We start from the raw sequence: 10,528 nt of genomic DNA on the forward strand, positions 1-10,528 counted from the left end.
ATGTCTTGTTGAACTATAGTAAATTTCTTATAAAACTATCATGCAGTGCTATACATAATTATAAATCTAATAAATTGAAGTGCTTATCTAATCTGTTTTTAAACATTGTCAAACTAGTGCTATTTACAAAAAAATGGCTACAAGAATGGTTCCAGAATTTAAAGGGATGGCATATGAGGAGAGACTAAAGGCAATGGATCTACCAACCTTGGAGCAGAGAAAGAGAGAGATCTGATACAAGTTTATAAATTGATTAACGGAATGGATGAAGTGGATAATGAGAAACTGATCCTGAGAGAAGAATATGACTTTAGAAGCACAAGATCGCATAGTAAGAAACTAAGGAAGGGACGATGTCTGAGAGATGTTAAAAATAGTTTCCGCAAAGATGTGTTGAGACTGGAACAGTTTGAGTGAGGAAGTGGTGTCAAAAGAGTGTACATAGTTTTAAAGAAAAAGCTGGATAAGTGTAGATATGGAGACGGGACCACACGAGCATAAAGCCCAGTTCCCTGTAAAACTACAACTAGGTAAATACAACTAGATAAATACACACACACACACACACACACACACACACACACACATTCTTTCAAGAGACAAATTGGATGAAATTCAAGAGTGCTATGGGAGCAAATGAAAAGTGGAAGGAATTTATAAAAATATACAAAGGTGAGAAAAAATTTGTACCAATAAGACAACATAGAGAAGTTGGAAAGCAGGACTGGTTTAACGATAGATGTGAAAAGGCTAGAACAAGAAAAGAGGATGCATGGAAGAGGTGGAGAAGGAAAAGATGGATTAAGCAGTGGGAAAGTTACAAAAGAGCAAGAAATGAATATGTGTTGATTAGAAGAGAAGAAAGAAAGAAACAAGAAAAGGATATAATTGATAAATGTAAAGACCAACCAAGGCTTTTTTACAGACATGTGAACAACAACATCAAAAATAGAGAAAGTATTGAAAGTTTAGAAGTAAATGGAGTATGCAGTGAAGATCCCAGGAAATGGCAGAGGCTATGAATGGATGCTTTCGGAAGGTATTCACAAAGGAGACTGCTTTTGACAAACCACTGGTAATGGAACAGAAAGGAATTATGAAGGAGTTTCAAGTAACTGTGGAGGAGATCAAGAATATGATGGGGAGTTTAGAAGTGAGAAAAGCTGTGGGACCTGATGGGGTATCAGGATGGATTTTAAGAGAATGCAGGAGCAACTGGCAGAAAAAGTTTGTGAAGTAATTGATGCCTCATTAAGGGAAGGTGTAGTGCCCCAAGACTGGAAAAGAGCTAACATTGTCCCAATCTATAAATCAGGTAACAAGAGAGACCCATTGAACTATAGACCAGTGTCACTTACAAGTGTGGTAGCTAAGATGTGTGAGAGGGTGGTGAAGAATAGATGGACAGACTTCTTGGAGAAAATGACATACTTTGTGAGTGTCAATTTGGTTTTAGAAAAGGGCGTTCATGCACGACAAACCTGATATGTTACTATTCGAGGGTGATAGATGTAATACAGGAAAGAGATGGTTGGGCTGATGGAATATATCTGGATTTAAAAAAGGCCTTTGATAAGGTACCACACCGGAGACTGATCTGGAAACTTGAAATGGTAGGAGGAGTGCATGGCAGTTTACTAAAATGGATGGAAGACTTTTGGTAGGAAGAGAAATGAGAACAATAATTAAGGACAGACCATCAGAATGGGGCTTGGTGGAAAGTGGAGTTCCACAGGGATCAGTGTTGGCACCAGTAATGTTCGCGGTCTACATAAATGACATGGTGGATGGGGTGTCCAGTTATGTGAGCCTATTTGCAGACGATGCAAAATTGTTAAGAAAAGTGAGATGTGACAAAGATTGCGAACTACTCCAGGAAGACTTGGACAGAATATGGAAATGGAGCTGTACATGGCAAATGGAGTTCAACACGACAAAATGCAAGAAAATAGAGTTTGGCAAGAGTGAAAGAAGAATCAGGAGTATGTACAAGATAGGAAATGAAGACATAAAACCAGTCATGAAGAAAAAGACCTTGGGGTGACAATTACCAATGACCTATCGCCAGAGAGACATATAAACAAAATAATTGGAGAAGTATTGAACTTATTGAGGAACATAAGAGTGGCGTTCGTATATTTAGATGAAGAAATGATGAAGAAAATAATTACTGCAATGATAAGACCGAGGCTTGAATATGCAACAATACAGTGGGCTCGAACTTAAAGAAACACATAAGGAAACTAGAGAAAGTACAGAGGGCTGCAACAAAAATGGTGCCTGACTTAAGAGATTTGACTTATGAAGACAGACTGAAAAAAATGCAACTTCCGACCCTGGAAAACAGAAGAGAAAGGGGAGACCTGATAGCAATATACAGAGTGATGATTGGCATGGAAAAAATGGATAGGGAAGATCTGTGTATGTGGAATGAAAGAATGTCGAGAGGGCATGGGAAAAAACTAAAAATGGCCACTTATAGGAGAGATGTGAAAAAATATAGCTTCCCTCATAGAAGGGTGGAAGCATGGAATAGTTTAGACGTGGAAGTGGTCAACGCAAGGAATATTCATGATTTTAAGAAAAAGCTGGACATTAATAGATATGGAGACGGGACAACACGAGCATAGCTCTTTTCCCGTATGTTACAATTAGGTAAATACAATTAGGTAAATACACACACACACACACACACACACCAATTTGGGAAATAACTACAAGTTCACTAAATGAAGTGAAAGTTCCACTAGAATGGAAGACAACCAAGGTAATACCGATATTTAAAGGAAGAAAGGCAACTGAACCACTAAACTACAGACCAGCGTCAATTACAAGCATTTTGGGGAAGTTGTGTCAAATAATTATCAAAGAAAAATGGGTTAAACATCTGGAAGAAGAAAAAGTCATATAGAAAAGACAATTTGGGTTCAGGACAGGACGGTCATGTGTATCAAACTTATTAAGCTTCTACTCGAGAGTTACAGAAGGACTGGAAAGCAGAGACGGATGGTGGACACAGTATACCTGGACATGAAAAAGGCTTTTGATAAAGTCCCTCATGAAAGATTACTTTAGAAACTAAAGAACATAGGAGGATTGCAAGGAACCTTATCAGATTGGATAAGGGATTATTTGAAGGACAGGGAAATGAGAACTGTGATCAGAGATACATACTCAACTTGGGGTTAAGTAACCAGCACAGTGCAACAAGGGTCAGTGTTAGCCCCCATTATGTTCCAGATTTATGTAAACAACATTCACAATGGGGTAAACAGTTATATTAATCTATTTGCTGATGATGCAAAGCTGCTAAGAGTTATCAAAACCAGGGAGGACGTTTTGCTGTTACAACAGGAAGATATAAACAAGATCTATGAATGGAGCAGGAAGTGGAAATTGGAGTTTAATGCCAAGAAATGTCACGTAATGGAACTAAGAAAGAGTAAGAGAAGACCAGTATGGAACTACCTGATGGATAAGGAACAAATAATGAAGACTAAAGAGGAAAAAGATCTGGTTGGGTAATATTTAGGTGTTTTCCAATATTTTGTGCACCAAAACTCAGAAATGCTGGCAAAACACTATATTTGTTAAAAGTCTTATTTATGTGTTTTAAGGTGTTTTATGGAAAAAAAAAGGTTAGACTGAGAGAAGAATTTCATAAAACACCTTAAAACACATAAAAAATATGTTTTAATAAATATAGTGTTTTGCCTGCATTTTTGACTTTGGTGTATAAAATGCTGAATACACCAATATAACCAATTTTTGACATATTTCACTTCCTTAAACAAATATTGTGTAATCATTTGCTTTTCCTGCATTTCTGTGTTTTGGTGCAAAAAAAAGCTGAAAACTAATAAATTAACATGTTTTTATAACTTTTACTTTTGTTTCTCTATATTGGCTTATTTTCATCAATTTATTGTTTTGAAACATAACAATGTAAAATGAAATTAATATACAAAATTTTCAATCAAATTTTTTTTTTCATAAAACATTTTAAAAGCACATAAATAAGACGTTTGAAAAATATATTCTTTTGCGTGTGTTTCTGAGTTTTGGTGCATAAAATGCTGAAAACACATTAATAACCATTTTTCACATATTTCAGTTCCTTAAACAAATAATGTGTAATCATGCGTTTTGTCTGCATTTTGTGTTTTGGTGCAAAAAAAGCTGAAAGATATTAAAATAACTAGTCTTGGTTACTTCTAATTGCATTTCTCTATATTGGCTTGTTTTCACAGGAAAACACAAAAATGCAGGCAAAACGCATGATTACACACTATTTGTTAAAGGAACTGAAATATGTCAAAATGGGTTATTATGGTGTTTTCCAGCATTTTATGCACTAAAACTCAGAAATGCAGGCAAAACACTATATTTTTTAAACTTCTTATTTATGTGTTTTCAAGGTGTTTTATGAAAAAAGACTATCTCCATTGAAAATTTTTATATTCAAGTCATTTTACATTTTATGCTTCAAAACAATAGAATTGATGAAAACAAGCCAATATAGAGAAACCAAAGTAAAAGTAACAATAACGTGTTATTTTAGTAGTTTCAGCATTTTTTGCACTAAAACACAGAAATGCAGGCAAAACGCGTGATAAAATACTATTTGTTTAAGGAACTGAATTATGTCAACAATGGGTTATTTTGGTGTTTTCCAGCATTTTATGCACCAAAACTCAGAAAAGCAGGCAAAACACTAACAATGTAAAACATAACAATGTAAAATGAAATTAATATACAAAATTTTCAATCAAGTTTTTTTATTTCATAAAACATATTGAAAGCACATAAATAAGACGTTTGAAGAAATATAGTCTTTTGCGTGAATCTCTGAGTTTTGGTGCATAAAATGCAGGAAAACAACAATTAATAACCATTTTGACATATTTCAATTCCTTAAACAAAGTGTGTAATCATGCGTTTTGCCTACATTTTGTGTTTTGGTGCAAAAAAAGCTGAAAGCTATTAAAATAATTCGTCTTGGTTACTTCTACTTGCATTTCTCTATATTGGCTTGTTTTGCAGAAAACACAAAAATGCAGGCAAAACGTATGAATACACACTATTTGTTAAAGGAACTGAAATATGTCAAAAAGGGGTAATTATTATGGTGTTTTCCAGCATTTTATACACCAAAACTCAGAAATGCAGGCAAAACACTATATTTATTGAAACTTCTTATATATGTGTTTTCAAGGTGTTTTATGAAAAAAGATTATCACTATTGAAAATTTTTTATATTCGTCATTTTACATTTTTATGTTTCAAAACGATAGAATTGATGAAAACAAGCCAATATAGAGAAACCAAAGTACAAGTAACAATAACGTGTTATTTTAGTAGTTTCAGCATTTTTTGCACTAAAACACAGAAATGCAGGCAAAACGCATGATAAAATACTATTTGTTTAAGGAACTGAATTATGTCAACAATGGGTTATTTTGGTGTTTGCAGCATTTTATGCACCAAACTCAGAAACGTAGTCAAAACACTATATTTGTTAAAATGTTTTAATTATGTGTTTTATGAAAAAAAAACTATCGATTAGAAATTTTGTATATTCAAGTCACTTTACATTTTTATGCCTCAGAACAATAAAATTGATGAAAACAAGGCAATATAGAGACACCAAAGAAAGAGGAAGATAAAGTGTTATTTTAGTAGTTTTCAGCTTTCTTTTGTACCAAAACACAGAAAAGCAGGCAAAACGCATGAATAACACTATTTGCTTAAAGAACTGATATATGTCAAATATGGGTTGGGTAATATTTAGGTGTTTTCCAATATTTTGTGCACCAAAACTCAGAAATGCTGGCAAAACACTATATTTGTTAAAAAGTCTTATTTATGTGTTTTTAAGGTGTTTTATGGAAAAAAAAAATTTTCATAAAACACCTTAAAAACACACATAAATAATATGTTTTAATAAATATAGTGTTTTGCCTGCAATTTTGACTTTTGGTGTATAAAATGCTGGAATACACCAATATAACCCATTTTTGACATATTTCACTTCCTTAAACAAATATTGTGTAATCATTTGCTTTTCCTGCATTTCTGTGTTTTGGTGCAAAAAAAAGCTGAAAACTAATAAAATAACATGTTTTTCTAACTTTTACTTTTGTTTCTCTATATTGGCTTACTTTCATTAATTTTATTGTTTTGAAACATAACAATGTAAAATGAAATTAATATACAACATTTTCAATCAAATTTTTTTTTTTTTCATAAAACATTTTAAAAGCACATAAATAAGACGTTTGAAAAAATATATTCTTTTGCGTGTCTTTCTGAGTTTTGGTGCATAAAATGCTGGAAAACACATTAATAACCATTTTCATATTTCAGTTCCTTAAACAAATAATGTGTAATCATGCGTTTTGTCTGCATTTTTGTGTTTTGGTGCAAAAAAAGCTGAAAGCTATTAAAATAACTAGTCTTGGTTACTTCTAATTGCATTTCTCTATATTGGCTTTTTTCACAAAAACACAAAATGCAGGCAAAACGCTTGATTACACACTATTTGTTAAAGGAACTGAAATATGTCAAAAATGGGTTATTATGGTGTTTTCCAGCATTTTATGCACTAAAACTCAGAAATGCAGGCAAAACACTATATTTTTTTAAACTTCTTATTTATGTGTTTTCAAGGTGTTTTATGAAAAAAGACTATCTCCATTGAAAATTTTTTTATATTCAAGTCATTTTATATTTTTATGCTTCAAAACAATAGAATTGATGAAACAAGCCAATATAGAAAAACCAAAGTACAAGTAACAATAACGTGTTATTTTAGTAGTTTCAGCATTTTTTGCACTAAAACACAGAAATGCAGGCAAAACGCGTGATAAAATACTATTTGTTTAAGGAACTGAATTATGTCAACAATAGGTTATTTTGGTGTTTTCCAGCATTTTATGCACCAAAACTCAGAAAAGCAGGCAAAACACTAACAATGTAAAACATAACAATGTAAAATGAAATTAATATACAAAACTTTCAATCAAGTTTTTTTTCATAAAATATTTTAAAAGCACATAAATAAGACGTTTGAAGATATATAGTCTTTTGCGTGAATTTCTGAGTTTTGGTGCATAAAATGCAGGAAAACAACAATAACCATTTTGACATATTTCAATTCCTTAAACAAAGTGTGTAATCATGCGTTTTGCCTACATTTTGTGTTTTGGTGCAAAAAAAGCTGAAAGCCATTAAAATAACTCGTCTTGGTTACTTCTACTTGCATTTCTCTATATTGGCTTGTTTTGCAGCAAAACACAAAAATGCAGGCAAAACGAATGAATACACACTATTTGTTAAAGGAACTGAAATATGTCAAAATGGGTTATTATGGTGTTTTCCAGCATTTTATGCACCAAAACTCAGAAATGCAGGCAAAACACTATATTTATTGAAACTTCTTATTTATGTGTTTTCAAGGTGTTTTATGAAAAAAGATTATCACTATTGAAAATTTTTTATATTCAAGTCATTTTACATTTTATGTTTCAAAACGATAGAATTGATGAAAACAAGCCAATATAGAGAAACCAAAGTAAAGTAAGAATAACGTGTTATTTTAGTAGTTTCAGCATTTTTTGCACTAAAACACAGAAATGCAGGCAAAACGCATGATAAAATACTATTTGTTTAAGGAACTGAATTATGTCAACAATGGGTTATTTTGGTGTTTCCAGCATTTTATGCACCAAAACTCAGAAACGTAGTCAAAACACTATATTTGTTAAAATGTTTTAATTATGTGTTATTCAGGTGTTTTATGAAAAAAAAACTATCGATTGAAAATTTTGTATATTCAAGTCATTTTACATTTTTATGCCTCAGAACAATAAAATTGATGAAAACAAGGCAATATAGAGACACCAAAGAAAGAGGAACAAAAAAGTGTTATTTTAGTAGTTTTCAGCTTTTTTTTGCACCAAAACACAGAAAAGCAGGCAAAACGCATGAATAACACTATTTGCTTAAAGAACTGATATATGTCAAATATGGGTTATTAATTGTTTTCCAATATTTTATGCACCAAAACTCAGAAATGCTGGCAAAACACTATATTTGTTAAAAGTCTTATTTATGTGTTTTAAGGTGTTTTATGGAAAAAATTTTTTTTATATATAAAACACCTTAAAACACATAAAAAATATGTTTTAATAAATATAGTGTTTTGCCTGCAATTTTACTTTGGTGTATAAAATGCTGGAATACACCAATATAACCCATTTTTGACATATTTCACTTCCTTAAACAAATATTGTGTAATCATTTGCTTTTCCTGCATTTCTGTGTTTTGGTGCAAAAAAAAGCTGAAAACTAATAAAATAACATGTTTTTCTAACTTTTACTTTTGTTTCTCTATATTGGCTTATTTTCATCAATTGTATTGTTTTGAAACATAACAATGTAAAATGAAATTAATATACAACATTTTCAATCAAATTTTTTTTTTCATAAAACATTTTAAAAGCACATAAATAAGACGTTTGAAAAAATATATTCTTTTGCGTGTCTTTCTGAGTTTTGGTGCATAAAATGCTGGAAAACACATTAATAACCCATTTTTCACATATTTCAGTTCCTTAAACAAATAATGTGTAATCATGCGTTTTGTCTGCATTTTTGTGTTTTGGTGCAAAAAGCTGAAAGCTATTAAAATAACTAGTCTTGGTTACTTCTAATTGCATTTCTCTATATTGGCTTCTTTTCACAGGAAAACACAAAATGCAGGCAAAACGCATGATTACACACTATTTGTTAAAGGAACTGAAATATGTCAAAATGGGTTAATATGGTGTTTTCCAGCATTTTATGCACTAAAACTCAGAAATGCAGGCAAAACACTATATTTTTTTAAACTTCTTATTTATGTGTTTTCAAGGTGTTTTATGAAAAAAGACTATCTCCATTGAAAATGTTTTATATTCAAGTCATTTTACATTTTATGCTTCAAAACAATAGAATTGATGAAAACAAGCCAATATAGAGAAACCAAAGTAAAAGTAACAATAACGTGTTATTTTAGTAGTTTCAGCATTTTTTGCACTAAAACACAGAAATGCAGGCAAAACGCATGATAAAATACTATTTGTTTAAGGAACTGAATTATGTCAACAATAGGTTATTTTGGTGTTTTCCAGCATTTTATGCACCAAAATTCAGAAAAGCAGGCAAAACACTAACAATGTAAAACATAACAATGTAAAATGAAATTAATATACAAAATTTTCAATCGAGTTTCTTTTTTTTTCATAAAATATTTTAAAAGCACATAAATAAGACGTTTGAAGAAATATAGTCTTTTGCGTGCATTTCTGAGTTTTGGTGCATAAAATGCAGGAAAAACACTTAATAACCAATTTTTGAGATATTTAAGTTCCTTAGACAATTAATGTGTAATCATGTGTTTTCTCTGCAGTATTGTGTTTTGGTGCAAAAAAAGCTGAAAGCCATTAAAATAACTCGTCTTGGTTACTTCTACTGCATTTCTCAGGAAAACACAAAAATGCAGGCAAAACGCATGAATACACACTATTTGTTAAAGGAACTGAAAGATGTCAAAAATGGGTTATTATGGTGTTTTCCAGCATTTTATGCACTAAAATTCAGAAATGCAGGCAAAACACTATTTTTTTAAACTTCTTATTTATGTGTTTTCAAGGTGTTTTATGAAAAAAGACTATCTCCATTGAAAATTTTTTATATTCAAGTCATTTTATATTTTTATGCTTCAGAACAATAGAATTGATTAAACAAGCCAATATAGAGAAACCAAAGTAAAAGTAACAATAACGTGTTATTTTAGTAGTTTCAGCATTTTTTGCACTAAAACACAAAAATGCAAGCAAAACGCGTGATAAAATACTATTTGTTTAGTATGGATTATTTTTGTGTTGTCCAGCATTTTATGCACCAAAACCAAGAAATGCTGGCAAAACACTATATTTGTTAAAAAAAAGTCTTATTTATTTGTTTTTAAGATGTTTTATGAAAAAAAAAAATCATAAAACACCTTAAAAACACATAAATAAGATGTTTTAACAAATATGGTGTTTTGCCTGCATTTCTGAGTTTTTGGTGTATAAAATGCTGGAATACACCAATATAACCCATTTTTTACATATTTCAGTTCCTTAAACAAATATTGTGTTATCATTTGTTTTTCCTGCATTTCTGTGTTTTGGTAAAAAAAAAAACTACTAAAATAACTCTTTCATTTCTTACTTTTTTTTTCATTTCTCAATATTGGCTTGTTTTCATCATTTTATCATTTTGAAACATAACAATGTAAAATGTAATTAATATACAAAATTTTCAATCAAGTTTTTTTATTTCATAAAACATTAAAAGCACATCAATAAGACGTTTGAAGAAATATAGTCTTTGCGTGCATTTCTGAGTTTTGCATAAATGCAGGAAAACACTATAATAACCCATTTTGATATATTTCTGTTCCTTAAACAAATAATGTGTAATCATGCATTTTGTCTGCATT

This window comes from Portunus trituberculatus, chromosome 2, assembly GCF_017591435.1.
Source record: "Portunus trituberculatus isolate SZX2019 chromosome 2, ASM1759143v1, whole genome shotgun sequence".
NCBI classification, from domain to species: domain Eukaryota; kingdom Metazoa; phylum Arthropoda; class Malacostraca; order Decapoda; family Portunidae; genus Portunus; species Portunus trituberculatus.